This window comes from Notamacropus eugenii, chromosome 5 (genome assembly GCF_028372415.1).
Source record: "Notamacropus eugenii isolate mMacEug1 chromosome 5, mMacEug1.pri_v2, whole genome shotgun sequence".
Taxonomy (NCBI): Eukaryota; Metazoa; Chordata; class Mammalia; order Diprotodontia; family Macropodidae; genus Notamacropus; species Notamacropus eugenii.
Window position 1 is genome coordinate 384046814 of NC_092876.1, and position 19720 is coordinate 384066533.

General features: G+C 37.7%; 1 long non-coding RNA gene across 2 annotated transcripts in view; it reads left to right on the forward strand.

Annotated features, from left to right (window-relative positions):
- LOC140506830 (uncharacterized) overlaps nt 1-6126 on the forward strand; it is a 28191-nt gene extending 22065 nt beyond the window's left edge. The window contains exons 2-3 of one of the 2 annotated variants that reach the window (XR_011968105.1): nt 4384-4517; nt 5289-6126. This is a non-coding gene — a long non-coding RNA (uncharacterized lncRNA). The remainder of the gene's footprint in view (nt 1-4383; nt 4518-5288) is intronic. The other variant, XR_011968106.1, reaches the window with a different exon arrangement.
- Nucleotides 6127-19720: the final 13594 nt, after the last annotated feature.

Here is a 19720-nt window from a genome sequence, read left to right on the forward strand (position 1 = left end):
AAGGGCCAAGGGCATCTTCAAAGGTCAGTGAAAGGGCTTTTTCACCTCGATGACAAGGGAGCAGGGTCCTCCCCTACCCCTGGCCCCAGGTTGCAGTGGTCTGGCAGCAGCAGCAGTGGAGATAGCTGGTGGTGGCCTGGGCAGGCAGCAGCCAGCATCTATTGTTCCACTGTTGGAGTGCTCAGCATAAAGCCCTGGGGGAATTGAGCAGCTGATCTAAACCTCAGTTGGGAGCCTAGTCAGGAAGTAAACTCCTCTCCCTTAATCCTGCCACTTTGGAGGAACTGAGAACTTACAGGTCCCCAGAGTACACCCTACTCTTGACAAAGGACCCAAAAGTCAAGTAACTGGTTGGGAAAATGCCCCAAAAAGGGGAAAAAAGTAAGACTATAGAAGGTTACTTTCTTGGTGAGCAGGTATTCTCTCCCATCCTTTCAGATGAGGAAGAACAATGTTTACCATCAGGAGAAGACATAGAAGTCAAGGCTTCTGCATCCAAAAGCTCCAAAATAAATATGCAATGGTTCCAGGGCATGGAGAAGCTCAAAAAGGGCTTTGAAAATCAAGTAAGAGAAGTGGAGGAAAAATTGGGAAGAGAAATGAGAGAGATGCAAGAAAATCATGAAAAGCAAGCCAACAGCTTGCTAAAGGAGACCCCCAAAATGCTTTAAAAATAGGCTAACTCAATTGGCAAAAGAGGTCCAAAAAGCCAATGAGGAGAAGAATGCTTTAAAAAGCAGAATTAGCCAAATAGAAAAGGAGGTTCAAAAGCTCACTGAAGAAAAGAGTTCTTTAAAAATTAGAATGGAACAGATGGAGCCTAATGACTTTATGAGAAACCAAGAAATCACAAAACAAAACCAAAAGAATGAAAAAATGGAAGATAATGTGAAATGTCTCATTGGAAAAACAACTGACCTGGAAAATAGATCAGGAGAGACAATTTAAAAATTATGTGATTACCTGAAAGCCATGATCAAAAAAAGAGCCTAGGCATCATCTTTCATGAAATTATCAAGGAAAACTGCCCTGATGTTTTAGAATCAGAGGGCAAAATAAATATTGAAAGAATCTACCGATCACCTCCTGAAAGAGATCCAAAAAGAGAAACTCCTAGGAATATTGTAACCAAATTCCAGAGTTCCAAGGTCAAGGAGAAAATATTGCAAGCAGCTAAAAAGAAACAATTCGAGTACTGTGGAAATACAATCAGGATAACACAAAATCTAGCAACTTCTACATTAAGGGATTGAAGAGCTTGGAATATGATATTCCAGAAATCAAAGGAACTAGGATTAAAACCAAGAATCACCTACCTATCAAAACTGAGTATAATACTTGAGGGGAAAAAATGGTCTTTCAATGAAATGGAGGACTTTCAAGCATTTTTGATAAAAAGACCGGAGCTGAAAAGAAAATTTGACTTTCAAACACAAGAATCAAGAGAATCATGAAAAGGTAAACAGGAAAGAAAAATCACAAGAGACTTACTAAAGTTGAACTGTTTACATTCCTACATGGAAAGATAATATTTGTAACTCTTGAAACTTTTCTCAGTATCTGGGTAGTTGCACACACACACACCCACACACCCACACACACACAGAGCACAGGGTGAGCTGAATAGGAAGGGATCATATCTAAAAAAATAAGATTAAAGGATGAGAGAAGAATATATTGGGAGGAGAAAGAGAGACATGGAATGAGGTAAATCATCTCTCATAGAAGAGGCAAGAAAAAGCCTTTCCAATGGATGGGAAAAGAAGGGAGGAAAGAAGGAAAAAGTAAAGCTTACTCTCATCACATTTGGCTCAAGGAAGGAATAACATCACACTCAATTTGGTATGAAAATCTATCTTACACTATAGGAAAGTAGGGGACAAGGAGATAAGCAGGGTGGAGGGGATGATGGAGGGAAGGGCAAATGGGAGGAGGGAGCAATTTGAAGTAAACATTCTTGGAGAGGGACAAGGTCAAAGAGGAGAATAGAAGAAATGAAGGGCAGGATAGGACAGAGGGAAATGTAGTTAGTTTTACACAACATGACTATTATGGAAGTCATTTGCAAAACTACACATATATAGCCTATATTGAATTGCTTTCCCTCTCAGTGGGGATGGCTGGGGAGGGAGGAAGGAAGAGAAGTTGGAACTCGAAGTTTTAGGAACAAATGTTGAGAATTGTTTTGGTGTACAACTGGGAAATAAAAAATACAGGTAATGGGGTATAGAAATTTATCTTGCCCTACAGGACAAGAGAGAAGATGGGGATAAGGGAAAGGAGGGGTGTTAGTAGGAAGGGCACATTGGTGAAAGAGGCAATCAGAATGCAAGGAGTTTGGGGTGGGGGAGGGGAGAGATGGGGACAAAATTTGGAACTCAAAATTTTGTGGAAATGAATGTTGAAAACTTAAAATAAATAAATTAATAAATAAAAAATAAAAAAAGAAAATAGCCTATTAAAGAATTGTAAGTGCTTGATATTTGAGAGAGAATTAACATAAGGAAAATAAGGATGATATAGTTTGGACCCTAATTTTCTAATTTATTTTATTCTTGCTCTCCAAGAGTCAATACATGAAATGAAAAAATGGGCAGATTTCAACAGAAAGTTTGGGAGCCAACTTTGTTGATTAGTTGTTTTTCTTTATGATTTTTGACTTTATGGAACAACTTTCTTCAACCAGGACCCATAAGTCATACCTACACATCTGACATAAATAGGAAATCTGTCAAATGCTGCACATAATTGCAAAAAATAAAAATAAAAATACCAGATACTTGTATCTTCATTCTACTTTGGAGTAGATTCAGGAAAATGTCCTTGGCCTCAAAATGATTTTGAATAAGGTTTAGAGGCTTTTGTGAGGCTGGGCTTGTTTCCAACCCAGTTTCCCTTTGCCACTTCCAGGTAAGAACTGAGATCTTTGAGCACTGGTTGTTTAAAAGAACTGACCTATAAATAAACAGAGAAAATTACATTTTCTCAGCTACCTGGCCCTGAACCTTTAAACAAACATAGACATCTGAAAGAAACTCAAGAGAGTCAAATGTGAAAAGCAACAGCAGTTTTTTGGGGAAAAAAATCCCTGGCTCTTTTTTATAGATGGTCATGCCCAACTGAAAGCTTTTGCTTTTCCCAAAGTTTACAAAATCCAGCATGATCTGGGAGTTACCTTGAGTTTCAGTCATCCTTGGCTCCAAGGTTAGTGCTATAGGCCAGTTGCCTGGTTGTGTTTGTAAGTTGATGCAGATATTCAGACCATCACAATAGCAAGGAAGCAGGAACCCTAGAACTGTTTTTAAGTCCAGTCATTTTGGTTTGGACTGTGTCCCTTAGCTTAATTGGAAGGTTCTCGCTTTGTGTCTTGAGCTCATCAAGGACTGAATAAGGGTTTATGCAAGAGTTCATTGACTTTGTTTTTCCTAGCAAGTTTAATTTTAGGTTCAAGGTGTTCATCTGAGCCAAGATGACACTGATTTATTTTGATTAGATCATTAGCAACTAGATAATGGCTTCTATTTCTAGTGGGAAATACTTTGTCATCACTATTGCTAGTCAGACAATATGGAGGTGATAAAGGGGCAACTCTATATTCTTATAATAATAATATTGATAATAATAATGTTTACATAGCACTTAATATGTGCTAGATGCTCTGCTAAGTGCCCTACAATTATTATCTCATTTGATCCTTACAATAATCCTGAGAGGAAGGTCCTGTTATTACCTCCATTTTACAGATGAGGAAACTGAGCCAAACAGAGGTTAAATGACTTGTATAGGGTCTGAAAAAGTTCCTGGAAGGAATAGATTTTTTTAACTTTATCTTTTGTTAAAATGCTTATTTACATTTTTATTACTGAAAATCACCTTTCATTTGCTGTCAGCCCTCCATTTCCCACTCTCCTTTCCTTTCCTCCCTTTTCTCCACTTTTACTCCTAAATCCTCCTCCCACCACTCTTGAAGACTTTTATTTATAAGTCTCTTACATTTTTATGCTGTATTTTTGCTAATTTTCAGTACTTTTATATGTTTTCTCTCTCTAGATTGTAAACTCTTTGAGGCTGTCTATATATGATTTATCAATATATGTTTAGAGCTTTGCATGGTGAATTGCCTGTAACTCATACCACGAATGTTCAGTAAGCATTTTATACCATCTAAGCACATTATAAAAACTGAGTACTTGTCCAGAGGCTCTGAAGAACACTATGGGAAAAGTATGTGATATGAGTCAGAGGATCTGAGATCAAATCTTTCCTCTGGTGTGACCCCTAACCTCCTTGGGGCCACTGTCTCCTCATTTGTAAACATGAGGGAGCTGGGCTAGGTAGTCTTTGAGATCTTTCTCACATTTATGATTCCATTTCTGTTTGCAGAGTGTATTACTTTGGATCATCCAGGAAAGTTCAACAACATGAATTAAGCGTAAAGAAACCCTGGGAGAACTAAGCCTAAAGAAACACAACTTATATTTTTGAAAGATATGTTCAAAAGATGAAAGCAAGAGCAGGTAATTGAGGCTGTATATAAAGTATGGGATCTAACAATAGCAGATGTTTAATAATTTTGTTGTTCAATAAATTGAATACAGAAGTATCACAAATTACATTAAAATTCATAGTTCACTGAGGCTAACCATAAACTCCATGGTTAACAAAAAGGTTTCCAACCCCATATTGCTATTTCCACACCTCTTTTCAGATATGTGGGGAAAGTATACTTTGATGCTCTGAAAGCCTTCTTTTTCCTGAAAGGATTAATGCAATTTTTTTCTTGTTTTGTGAGATTCTCCTTTTCTCATAAATAAGGCAGATTTCCTTTCTGTACCACTAGCTAAAGCAGTGACTCCATGCACACAAAGCGATTTGGAACAGTGATAGGAATCAACACATCAAACCAATTGAATTCAGCCAAACAATCTGTTATTTTGAAAGCAATGGGTTATAATGGCTTGTTTGAATCCAGTGAGCTGTTTTTTCAAAGTAACAGTTGTTTGGCTAAGCTTCACTTAAAAAAAAAATGTAAACTATTTTGACTGTGTAGACACAACAAGGGTCTGCAAAATGCTGGAACAACTGGTTGGAAAGCATTGCTTTGCCTCTGAGTTTCCAAGTATTTGGAGTCACTGACTTCTCCTTCTTGGGGCTCTGTTTCTTAGTCTGTGAAATGAAGGGGTTGAATTAGGTGATCTCTATGTTCTCTCCTCTCTCTGAATTTTATGACCTATGACTGCCTTATTTTTTCCTTCTAATTGAATTGTCAATTGCTTTGGTGTTGGCAGCACTGACGGCAGCTGAGATTGAGCAAACCGAGGCAAAACACCATCTGCTTTGTTGGGATCAGGTGAATCTATCCCAAGGCTGGTCCTGGAACTGGGAACACCAGTAGGAGAAGAGTCTGGGGCTGTTATGGACAGTCACACAAAAGACAGAAGACCTAGGAAGTATTGTCTTGTATACTGTACAAACAATATGCAGATTAGTGCATTTTTGTGGTTCTACAGCTTTGCCCAATATAACTCATCATAGCATGTAGTTTGAGACATGAAAGAAGGATTGTGATATTTTTAACATAAGCTCTTTTTGAAAGATAGAAGAATCAAATGTCAAAGGATCCCAGAAGTTTCAGAGGAAGTATAGCTAGAATACCTAATGTCTATAGGACAAGTTACTATATTTTATATTGTTTTATTTTAAAATGTACTTATCTTTTCCAGGTTGGAAGTTCAATGGCCATTCACAGGCACATCTCCATACTCCATTTCTGATATGGATCAATTTGATCTTCCTCAGGCATCCTTGTGGCTCACCTGATATCAGGAGCTCACCATATTGGTACCAGAGTTTGTGGGGACACCTGATCAGCTTAGGAACTGATGCTCGGAATGTCTGAGCTCAAACAATCTGCCAACTTCAGCCTCTATTTGCAAGGATTGCAGCTGTTCAGGATGCTTTTAAAGTTACAAGTTACTTTTAAAAATATTATTTTAAAATATTTACTATTTTTCTTTAAAAAAATTTGTAATGAATAGAGGTTCCCACCAATGAAACTGGGATCACACAAAATCAGATGAGAGAAAAAAAAAGTAATGTGGATTCACAGGGTTAATTTATATTTTTAGAAATATACATTCAGAAGATGGAAGCAAGGGCAGGTAGGTAATTGAGGCTGCATATAAAGAATGGTGCCTTACAAATAGTAAATATTTAATGAATGCTTCTTTATGTAAATTAAAATGTTAAGTATGGTCTTGTGAGAACAGTATTAAGTTACATTCAAATTCATAATGAACTGAGGCTGACCATAAACTTCAACAGAAAAAAAAGGGTCCCACCCCCTTTTTTAGATATGTGCAGAGAAGATCAAAAAAAGGCATACAGTCAGTGCTTGGGGTATCATGAACAATTATAATAGATAATAAATAAGGCATTTTTCATTTTATTTCTGATTTCTCTAACAAGAAGAATAGTTTTCAGCCTGCAAAGAATGGAACAAAAATGGGTAAGTGAAGAAGAATGAGACTACCTTCAGTGTGTTTGAGTCACTAGGTATGCATGAACTACATGCAGTTGTGCATAACTTGTACTCTGTGTAGAAGAACATTGTACACAGCGACAGCAATTATGATGATCTTTGAAAGAGTATGGGAAATAAAACAGTACTTTAGGACCAAAATAGTTCAGCATTGCTCCAGTTATCAAATAGGTGAGGAGGGTAGAGTCTATAAACTCTAACTGAAAGTCTTGACTTTGATTACTGGCAAAATTCTAGAGCACCGTGTTATTATTAAAGGGATAACTCTTGAAGGTTATTATCTGGAAGGATTACATATTTTTTTCTTCTTGGTTCCAGAGGACAGGTCTAAGTAGTTGTAAAGAAGGTCACAGAAGGGGAAAACTCCTAATCTGAGCTTCCTAAAAGTGGAAGGTACTAAAAATATTTGTAACAACTTTTTTTTGTGGTGGTTAAGAATTGAAAATTGAAGGAATGCCCATCAATTGGGGAATGGCTAAACAAGCCGTGGCATATGATTGCGATGGAATATTATTGTTCTATAAGAAATGACAAGCAGAATGATTTCAGAAGAATCTGGAAAAACTTACATGAACTGATGCAAAATGAAGTGAACAGAACCAGGAGAACATTGTACATAGTGACGGCAATGTTGTATGATGAAGAACTGTGAATGACTTAGCTATTTTCAGCAATACAATGATCCAAGAAAATCCCAAAGGACTGATGGATGAAGTATATACTATCCGCTTCCAGAGAATTTTTGTTATTGTTTGAATACAGATTTAAGCATGCTATTCATTCTTTTTCTTTTATTGGAATCTTATTGTACATAATGACTAATATGGAAATGCTTTACATGATTGCCTGTGTATAATCTATATCTGATTGCTTACTGTCTCAGAAAGAGGAGAAGGGAGGGAGGAAGGAAGAGATAGAATTTGGAACTCAAAATTAAAAAAAACCCAAATGTTAAAAAATTGTTTTAATATGTAATTGGGGGGAAATAAAATACATTAAAAAATAAAATGCCAAAGATGGACTAGAAAAAAATAACAAAAATTTTTAAGGTTAAAAAAAGTGGAATGTACTGTTTCAGGAGATGGGTGATTTCTACCTACTGCACTTCTTCAAATGGAGGCGAACTCTGCGTTTGTCAGATGTAGATGACAAGCCTATTTAGGAATGTTTTGGAGTAGAAAGCTTGTGAGCTCCTCCCCAACTCTGAGACTGTATAAATTGTGAACATACAGAGACTTATTTTGACTGCTTATGTCAAAGTTTAGAATTAAATATTCATTATATATGCACATAAAGAGCATCTACATATGATAATATATTTCTATATGCACATAGAATGCAGTAGATACTGTTTTTTCTGTTTTAAAGTATTCTCTTGGTGAATGGAATTGCTCATGAAGGAAGTGAGTGCCTTAGCTCAGTGGTGATAATCTCCTACAGGCAATTTCACTTAATTAGGGGAGAAATGTCCTAATTTGCAGGGGAAAAGACAGTCATCTTGAGAATAATTAATTCCTACTATGAAAAATGCATATATAAGTGTGGTTACCTTCAAAAATTAATTACCTCATTTTTGGATATTTGTCTTGTCTAGAATGCAGCATCCTTCAAAATGTAATTAAAATATTTAGTAAATGGCAAATGAAAAATCATTGCTTATGCTGTTTATAGACCAATGTACAGGGTAAGCAGACTATTAATACAGAACTAGTGAATATCAATGTAAGACTTCTAGTGCTTTTAGAATGCACCATAGAACAGCAAAACAGATAAAAAATATCCCAGATGAACCTCTAAAATGCAATCCATGTGTGCCATGAGACCAGATGGACCAGATTCCAAAATAAAGAATGATCGATAACATCATCATGATTTGTGCCCTATTCCAGAAAAGTCTGGCAGCCTCTGAAGATATCTCTTCCATCATATTTGAATCAGCTCACCTACTAGCAACCAAAAAACATTAAGAACATCAAAATACTTATGACAAAATAGAAATGAATGAGCCTTGGGAACTAGTCTAGTGGCAAGGAATGAATCCATAGCCTGAATAGGAAATTTCTACAATAGGGATGCAGCTAGAGAAATCTTTGGTGATGAATGTATTGGCATCCCCACAAGCAATGTCTTGCTTGCTTTGGTCCAAGAACTCTCCTGATTGGGTCTGGAATTCCTCTTTTATTTTTTAACACCTACCAGCTTACACTTCTTCTGGCTGCATCTTAGAAGACCCTACTGCTTGAAGTAAAGGTAGCTACTTCCTGCATCTGTCATTTATCTCCTCTCTCGTCGTTCTTTCTTCTAGGACCTTCTGCCTTGTTCTTCTTGAGTATGCACCTTCTTCTAACAGAATTCTAGAAAATGAAGTCTTTGGTTTAATATTTGTTGTGGCATGCCCTGACTAGGGAGGAAAGACTTTGGTCACCTGCTGGCTCTTGTCCATGCTTCCTACCTAACTTTCATTTATCTTCTCTGTTTAATAGTCCATTGGTGCCACTTATTAAATGACTTATAGATGAGTTCATCCCTTCTTTGGGAGACTTAAAATGTTTTCTTGAAACTTCATGAACTCAGAGAGGGATAAGATGGATCTAGAATTGCATCGCTGAGCATCATTTTCTTTCTCTTCCATAGCTGGAGATGGCATTACAGCAACACTGTTATTTCAAAAATAAAATATGCCAATTTTTTGCACTCTCACATTCTTTAGAAATCTGTAAAACAAGGAAAATAACAACTTTCCACCCACCTCCCTCTCAGTGGTGTGGGGTGAAATAATTGAGTTGGTGTTTGCAAAGTGCTTTGAGATGTTGAGGTGAAAGGCTGCATACAAAGTATTGCTAACAACATCAGATAATTTGGAAATACCACTAGAATTTACCGCAGAAATTGCTGCATCAATCTCAGCATCAATTCAGAAAGTTCCCCTGATGAAAAAGCACTTTTCTCTACATGAGCACACAAAAAAACTTGTCTCTGGAATTGTGTTTAAGCAGTTGCTGCACAGGTATCCCTCCTGATCATTCCCAGTGTTAGACCTGAATGGAAACTCATTTAGAGTTTCTGACAATGGACTGTTCTAACTGACAGCCAGGAAAGGTATTCTGGGGATAATCTTATGGCTTCCAACAGGAAGTTTGGAAATGTTGATTTTGATATAAAATCTTTCATTTCTATGTCAAAAATTACCCAAGATCACCACCCCCTCCAGCATTGAAAAGGATTTATTTTTCCTTAGGTGTTGATTACCTTTTAGATTTTTTTTAAAAAACCAAACCATTTTTCCTTTATTTCACAAGTACATAGTTCAGATGGAAATAACCTTTGTGTGTGAGGTTAACTAAGAAAACGTAGATCAGATGTATCCCCTTCCTGCCCCTGAATTACACAAACAAAAATGCTTTAAAATCATCCAATAAGAAATAATAGGCCTTCATAAGGGACCTATCCTCTCATTTTATGGAAGAGCCCTGGAAAAGTTAGGACCACACAAATAATAAATATTGAAGGAAGGATTTGTCTGTTTTGCTTAACAAATCTTAAAGTTCAAAGGAAGGATTCGAACCCAGAACCTTTGAGTCTCAATCCAATACTCCAATCATTATACCCATCTGAGCATGTATTAGCTCCCCCTGTATGTCATTCCAGGGCCAAAAGCTAATGGAGGGTGGCAATGGAGGGTTAGGGATGGCCCTCAATATCTTATTAACTCTCCCAGATGATTGCATACTGTCTCTGGGGAGCCAGTGGATGGCTTGGCTCTGTTTGCCTCATGATGTTTCTCCACTGGTCATGGTAATCACTTCAAAACACTAATCTTATTTTAGTCATCTGAAAACTCTGACTGCCACATTCATGTCACAGTCTGTCTTTTCTACGTGGAGCATTATGGAGTGCTTTGTACCATCTAGAGAATCATGGATCTCAGAGTTGGAAGGGAGACCATCTAGTCTCATTCCTACCTGAGCAACAATCTCCTTTACAGTATAGTCAACAAATGATCAACTAGTCTCTTCTGGAAGACCTCCAGTAAGAACGTACTACCTCCTGTGTAAGCCCATTCCTCTCTGCCTTGAGGTTTTCGCTTTCTATTAAGCAGACATTTACCTCTTTGTGTCTCTCTTTCATTGGTTCTGACTCTACCCTCTGGGGTCAAGCAAAGTAAGTGTAATCCCTCTTCCATATTACAATCTTTCAAATACCTAGAGTCAGTTGTGTATGAACTAGTAGAAAGACCACTGGTTTTGGAGTGAGAGAAATTGGGTTCATATCCCAGCTCTATTTACTGTATCAACCTCAGTTTCCTTTCTCTGTAAAATAAGGGACTTGGGCTAGATGACCTCTAAGATCTTTTCCAGTTCTAATAGCTAGTATTAATATGGTGTCTACTATGTGCTAGGCACTGCATTAAGCACTTTTTACAAAGATTTGATCCTTGCAACAATCCTATGAAGTAAGTGCTGTTATTACTCTCATTTTACAGTTGAGGAAACTGAGGCAAACAGAGTTTGCCCAGGGTCACACAGCTAGTGGGTGTCTGAGGTCTGATTTGATCTCAGTTCTTCCTAGTTCCAGGCCAGTGCTCTAGTCACTGAGTCACCTAGCTGTACCATGAATCTAAATCTATCTTATGAGTGTATGATCATTTCCTACTAAACTTTTTCATCTTCAGATCCTTCATACGATATTTTTTTAATCCTTCACCAGTCTGGTCAACCACCTCAGGATTCTTATTAATGTTCTCCTTAAAATGTGATACCCAGATTTAAACACAGGACTTTAAATGTAATCTGGCCAGGACAGAATCCAGCAGGACAATCACCTCTCTGGTCATGGACATTAAACCTCTCCAGGTAGACTAGGACATCTAGGAAGATTCATTAGCACCCTTGTCTGCCATATCACATTCTTGTCTCATATATTCTGTGGGGAAGCTGCCAGACTCAGTATAAATTCCTATTTGGCATCTTAACATGATGATAAGTTCTGCCATTGGCCTTCTGCTATCTAAGGAGCACAACACCGTTCTTGTGGTTGCGGATCTACTTTCCAAGATGACCCATTTTATCACCTAATTTGGATCTTTCATTGCTACTGAAATCAGCCACCTATTTCTCAGGGAGATCTCAGAGATCTTATACACTCTCTCCCTCTATATCTGATTGGGCTCTTCTTTGTTCCCTGTTTTTGGTCAATATTGTTCAATTCCCTTCAGGTTATTGTACTTTCTGACAAAGGCTGTCACTTGAAATAACCCTGTATCTATCACTGACATACACACAAAAAGATGTCTATGACAACTCAGACTTTTTTTAACTCTTATTTTAATTTCTTCAATTTATTTTTCTCTCTCCCCTCTCCCTTTAATTAAAAAAAATACACACTAAAACTCAAATAAATATACACATAGTGAAGTATTGCCCCAATGGTTATATCTCATTCTGTTTCTTGAATCCATCACCCCTCTGCCAGAAAGTGGTTAGCATGTTTCATTGTCCTTAAGAATAGTGGTTGGTCATTGTATACTCAGAATTCTTAAATGTTTCAGATTTTTGTCCTCATGATGTTGTGAACATTATATATATTGTTTTTCTGTTCCTATTCAGTTCACTGTTCATCAGTTCAGACAAGTCTTCCTAGGTTTCTCTGAAACTGATCCTCTTATCATTTTACATGGCAACAATTATATTATATTCATATACCACAATTTAGTAACTCCTCAAATGATGGATACCCATTTAGTTTCCAGTTCTGCACAGCTACAAAAAAAGGTGACTATATATATTTTCATACAGCTGATTCCTCTGTCTTTGATTTCTTTGGGAGCTAAAGGTCTAGTAGAGTGGTACTGCTATCTCAAAGTTTGTGCACAGTTTGACAACTTTTTGGCCATAGTGCCAGATTGCTTTCCAGGATGACTGAACCAATTTACAATTCCACCAATAGTATATTAATTGTCCACCCTCCCCTCAACCTTTTAAATATTTTTCATTTTTGTTTTTGGCTTCTTTGCCAATCTGATGGGTGAAAAGTCACCCCTGGTTTCTACAACGGTTTTTTCTTCCCTCATCTTCATACCATACTTCTATTTCTCAGTTGTAACAGAAAGAATATAGAGTCTTTAGTCTGTAGCTCTAAATTCTATGACCAATAAACTTTGATCCATGACCTATGATAAAATGAAAAATAAAGAAACCAACTAACTAGGGGAACTGAAGTTGATTTGCTTGATAACTCAATAGATCTTGTAGACCACCAAATCTTTTTACAAGTGAGGAACTGATAACCAGCACATCCCAGGGGAATCTTTTCGTGTAGGAGATCAGATTTGTCTGATGCTGTAGAATCTATATGATGATAATCTAAGAAATTGGCTGATAGTGACATATATCCATTTCCGATTGTGATAGTGGCCTAACATTTATATCTACCTGCCTCACTTTGAATGTATCATGTTCCACAGATCCTTATTATAAATATTGTATGTTCAGTTGTTTTAAGTGTTTGTGACCCCATTTGAAGTTTTCTTGGTAAAGATATTGGAGTAGTTGGCCATTTCCTTCTCCAGTTCATTTTAAGATGAAGAAACTGGGCAAACAAGGTTTAGTTACTTACCCAGGTCACACAGCTAGGAGTTGTCTGAGGCCAGATTTGAACTTGCGAAGAGGAGTCTTCCTGATTGGTACCATCTAGCTGCCCACTAGAGGACTATATGGGGCCAAACCCAAACCCATCTTCCCTGTTCCCTGAGTCATTTCAGAAGAGCAGCAGGACTTTTCATAAAAGAGATTCCAGAGAGATTGTTGGTGTTTGGTAAAGTGGAAGGACTATGGGCCAGAAGAATCTACATCCCATGTCTCTACTCCAGAGTTGGTAGAGACTTACCAGTAACACATCACCAACCCAAGCATGTGGAAGGAATAAGTAGTATCTGCTATTGCATTACTTACATTAACAGCTATTGATTTGAGGGCTGAGTAGCTAGTGGACACTAGCAGCTCAAAAGGGGCCCCCCTATTCTCAGAGACTGAGAAAAGCATTGATTAAAGCTGACTGACATCTGTTCATCAACATAATAGCTAGCATTTCAATAGCATATTAAGATTTGCAATGTGTTTTATGAATATTATCTTGTATATTTGGTCCACATAACAAGTCTGTGAAGTAAGTACTTTTCCTTTCCCCATCTTACAGATGAGAATTATATTGGACTAATGAAACTGAGGCAGAGAGAGGTTAAACGTGACTTGCTCAGGATTACACAGGTAATAAGGGTCTAAAACAGTATTTGAACTTGGGTCTTTCTCTTTGCAGGCCTATGATTCTGTCCAGTACTGCACTCAGCTGCCTATTATTTCCCGCTTTGATCCTGTTTTACATATCTAACCTGTAGCTCTCTGGGCTTTACACCTGAGACTTGATTTAGTGTAAGCTTTCCTCAATATTATTTACTGACTTTTGAAAAGACTCATTTCTGACCTAATAATATGGTGGTAAATGTTTAGCCATTGAGTTTTTGGGGAAATATTGTACATCTCACATTATAAAGTTTAATCAGCATTACTAACCTTTCCTCTATCTAGATAATTAACAAAACAATAAATTGAGCCTGATGTGTAGCATTGGACTCTTTCTGAGGTGTGAATGCCCTAAAGATTTAACAATCAGCTCTGAGGAGCCAGTATAGCTGGCTCCAGCATGCCCCTGCTTAAGTCTCTCTTCCTCTCCTAAAAAAATTTTTTTTGACAGATAGATTTGGATATTGACAAGTCTCTTACTTCCCCTCTGGTACTGTCAAGACTCATACGTCTTTCCCCCTTCTCCGCCCTGCCCCCATACATACCCCAAGGGCAGCTTCTACCAGGCAAGGCAGCCAGGTTGTCTGCTAAGAAAGTCCTACCACTGAGTTTCTAGACAAGGGCCAGGAGGGATATGACATTTAGTGTAGAGAATACCAAAATATGTGAAAAATGAAAAATTCAATCAGTCATCACAGAATATTATATATCTACATGATTGGAAATATATAGAGATTTAACTAAATTGTTCAGTTATTAGCTGGATATTTTAAAAATATATATGATAAATTTTAACATATTTATATATATCGTATATTATATTTGTATATGTTTCTATATGCATAGATACATATACATACACACATATGTGCATATGTGTGTATATATACACATAACACAATATACACATACATACCTATATATACATATATACACATCTCTATGCTATATACATAAACACATATATAGGTATGTATATGCAAATATAGATATACATATGTACACATATATATGAAATCTTACCTAGGGTTTACTGGGTATTTAGGGAGAACTAGCACCTTTGGTGAGAAGGCTTGCTGGGCCATTTTCAGGGCTGCTCACCCACCTTTGGTGTGCACCTGTCATCCAACTCTCAACTGTGGCTCTAAGAAGTGGTGGTATGCACAGTGGCCACACGCTGATAAACCATCTAAGCAGACGGGTTAAACCATGTTGAGGATAACCAACAGGCTTTAAATCCATTGGTGAATTAGTTTATCCCAAGCATGTGAAGACTTTGCTTGGAGGAATGGGAGCATGAAAACAATTTGTTTCAACAGCCATGGAAGTGGCTGAAACAAGCTCTGTAAAGTGCTTAGAGCTTGGTCAGACATCAAAGATACTAAGGTCAACCGCTACATCCCCGCCTGTCATCAATTGTCCTGACTTCTGTCTTGCTCCTGGACTTTGATGACTCTGGAAGAGGGAATGAGGCTGACAATTTGTGCAACTCTGCCTCCCTTAAATCCAATTCACGCCCAAGTCGAATCACTCATTAATGATGTCATTGGTTTTTGAAAAAGAAAAGGATGAACCACAATCTTACCTATAAATAAAGGAGGTGGAGAGTTTGGGGACATGACACATGCAGTAAATTGTTTTTCATGTCTAACATTTCCACTTTTGCTTTTGATGAAATCTGTAAGCAAGAGAGTCATCTTTCTTCCATCATAATCTCTGTAATATCAACAGTAAGAAAAATTATTCAAGATTAGATGTTCTCAACCTTTGTGTGTATGTGCTACAGATCCCTTTGGCAGCCTGGTGAAGCCTCTGGACCCCTTTTCAGAATAATATTTTTAAATGCATAAAATAAATAAAATACATAGGATCATAAAGGAAAGCAATTATTTTGAATTCTAGTTATTAGTATATTATAAAACAAGTTCATGGACTACAAGTGAGACCCTGCTTTAGAGAGAATCTTACTCTTTCTAACGGTAAGCTGGGAAATAGCAATTTCGATACAAAACCTTTCAGAGATTATAGATGTAAGATGACCCTGCAATGTAAAAAAAAATTCCCCCAAATGGGGTAAATTTATATGCTAGCTATAAACCACAGCTGAATCCTCGCCTTCCCCAGTCTTCAGCAGCTGCAACTCACAGGAATCAGAGCTTCCCCCAGGGTCTTGCTAAAAACAGCTGCTAATGGACTTACAGTGAATAATTTAGCAGCTGGAGGGGGTGGGGCAGGGAATAGATCAAGGGGGTGGGTATAGCAAGAATTGGGGCTGGGGTGATTTCTACCCACTAGAAAACTACTTGAACAGCAGGCTGGTGGGAAAAACTTGTGAGCAGTATGAGGCCACGTTTAATCTATACTGCAAAATATGCCAGCTGACCCCAAGTTAGAAATATGTTCTGTTTCAAAATAAAAGTTGTCTTGTAACTTGGTTATTTGGAACTCACATTGCATTTTGCCATAGAAACCATCATGCTTTAGATTCCTAAGACAGACCACAGAAACCTAATTAGCCCACGAGTTGGCTGTAACAGAATATTTACAGATAGCTCCAAATTAACAACATTATGGAAACAAGCTTGAAGAAGTGGGGGCTACACAGAATTTGCCAATGAGGGAGGTTGAGAGATTGAGACAACCTCAGAAGTCATACCCAGAAGAGTCATTGACAAGTGGAAAGAGAATAGGGGTTGGTTGACTAAATTTTCATTTCCAAGTGAACTGTGACCTGCAAGTTAAAGTTTTGTGCAGGTAATCCCATCCCTCTGCCTAGCTGGGTCACCACTAATTCTCCACACTTGTTCTGCTCATGGTGGCTATATACCACACCCAATCTGATCGTCAGATTTTGGAAAGAACAAAGGAGATGCATGAAATGTAGGTTGACTATTAGATTTTTCTGTCACAGAAATAACTAGAGCATGTCTTACATGTAGTAGGATCATTTAGATAATTGGGCACATTCTTCTAGAATCGCTGAAGATGGAAGGGACCCTAGAAATCCTCTAAGTTCAGGCCTTTCATTTTACAGATGATCAAACTGAGGCTCATGGAAATTATAAGATTTGTTTAATAAGTCATGTAGCTAGTTAGAGACAGAATTAGGGCTCAAACACAAGTCTCTTGATTCCGTTGCTTTTTTACGATACTACTTAACAATGGTTTTTATCCTCTCTTATCCCCTGTCCTGTTGACCCACTAGTTTGTACTCATGATTACTTAGGCTGACCTACAAAATATACTATAAATTGCCAAAGCTGTCTATGAGTAGCCTTTGAATCATCATCTGAGGATTTTGGAATGCTCTTCCTCGTCTATCTCTTTGCTCCCCTGACTTCATTGAAGTCCCAGGTAAAATCCCATCTTCTATAGGAAGCTTTTAATAATCCTCTTGAATTTCAATGTCTTCCTTCTGTTGATTTTTTCTAATTTGTTCCATATATAGTTTGTTTATACATCCTTGTTTGCATGTAATCTGCCCCATTAGGCTGAGCTCCACAAGAGCAAGGACTGTTTTTTGCATTTCTTTGCATAGCCAGAGCTTAGCACTGTGCCTGGTACATAGCAGGCACTTAAAAAATGTTCATTGATTGAAAGACTGACAAATCAGAGAACGATATGTAAAACAGGATCAAAGGTCAGGGTAGCAGATCTCAGTCACTTTCCACGCTATACTTTCTCCAACTTCTGGTGGCAGAGACTTGGTGTGGCTATAAAACACAGCTTCTTTAGTCCAGTCCAATTATCTCAGAAATTAGAAGCTATTTGGAGATTGTTCAGTAGTTCCAAAGTAGTCTGTTGCATGACTATTTGAAACTCTTTGCTGTAAGGAAAATTCATTTGTATTTCACCAGTGTATTCACTTCAGGAAGTCTGTGAGGAGACCATGATCCATGTTTGTACTCTTTGGTCACTTTGTATCCTGATCGATGGGTAGGAAAAATGTGTGGTCTGGGAAGGTATTACATTCCTTCCATGATACAGGAATTTTAGAACTTGTAGATTAAGGAAGAAGGAAATGAATCTAAAAAATGCACCCTGCGCAGAAACTTCACATTTCCTACCAATGATCCTGCTCACACCCAATCCCTGAAGACTGATGGCAATCTAAGAGGGGAGACAATGTCAGTGACAGCTGATGCCCTCATAAGCTGCTCTCATAAAATTCTCCAGTGACTTGCTCAGGATCCAAACACTGCTCTCTGGCATTCAGCATGGAAGACTTTTTGTTAATTCCTCAGCTGGCTAATTGGCTATATTTCTGCTGTACTGTTTTCTTGATAAATCTCACCTGTGTTTTGTTGCCGTGCTATTCTTAATATAGTACATTTCCTGATGAAAACTTTGATGAGGGCCACTGGTCTGCTCAGTAAATTTTACCTATATTCCACCACCTGCTATGTTTCAAAGAACATATTTCTTCTAATCACATTGTGAATATGATTCACAATAGCACTCTTCTTCCATCCCTCTTTTCCCCTCTTCATGCTTGCCTTAAAAATGCTTGCCATTAAGCCCTGGACAGTTTCATGAGATTTGATCACTTCTTGGTTAAGGCATCTAGTTCAGATGCTAGAACCTGGGACCCTAATTCCCCTTCACTGTTTTGTATAGGAGTCAGTAGATGTATCTAAAGCATGCATTGAGATTCCCTTTTATTAGGGGAGAATGAGCACCAAAGCTGATGCAATCTCTGTGATGATGAGTTTCCTAGCGATGACCTTTTCCTGCGGGGAGGAAGGGAAGCATGACTGTGGTGGAGTTGAATCCAAAGAGTACAGCTGGTAGGAAATGAAAATATAATGGAAGAATTACATCATGACATTTGTATGTTATGTATACTGTGGTGTCTTGCCTCATGCTGTTAGTGAGTTAGCTTGGTGTAGTGGAAGCAGTTCTACTGATGTCAGGAGTAGACTTGGGTTTGAATACTTTTTTGGACATTTGTCATCTGGATGATCATTTATCCTGTCTAACCCTCAGTTTTCTTATTCTGTACAATGATTATAAGCTTACCTCATGGGGATCAAATGAGATAATTCATGTAAATTGATTGGCAAGCCCAAGGAATATATAAATAACAGCTATTATTGGTCACTGTAAGACTAATAGCATGGTCTAATGAACCCATACCAAACTTATAAGATATCCTGACCTTTCCCTGAGCTTACATTATTCCAATAAACTAGGTTAATCTCTGGGCATTTCAAGGGTAATGCAATACATCCCCTTCTTCCCTCCCAGTATGATGTAGAGGGAAAAGTATGACCCAGGAGGCAGGAGACGTTGGTACCAGCCCTAGTATTGCTACTAACTCAATTTGTGGGCAAATTTTCTCCTTTCTGGAACTCAGTTTCCTTATCTGTATAATGAAGTGGTTGGAATAGATAACCTTTAAGGTCCCCCCCAATTTTCAAATTCTATTTGTCTCTAACTCTTTGACAGATACTACTAAGGTATCATTTACTGAGAGAAAGTTGGATTGTTCTTGTTGCTGAAATTTTCTATTATGCATGAAAAGCTATTTCATGATGCATATTTTTGAACCATAAATACCTACTTTGTATATATATATATGTACGCACACATATATATGTGTGAAGAGACAATTTAAGTTGCTTAAAGTATAATAATAATAACCAAGGTTTATATAGTATCCCAAAAAAGGTAATTAAGTGCCCCTAGGGCAGCCAGGTGGCACAGTGGATAGTCAGGAAGACCCGAGTTCAAATCCAGCCTCAGACACTAGCTGTTTGCTTTAATCCATGGGAGAAGAAAATGGTATAGCACTTCAGTAACTTTGCCAAGAAATCTCTATTATTATACTATGTTATGTAGATACTTGTTTTATTCCATGTATTTAAAATAAAAAAAAAAT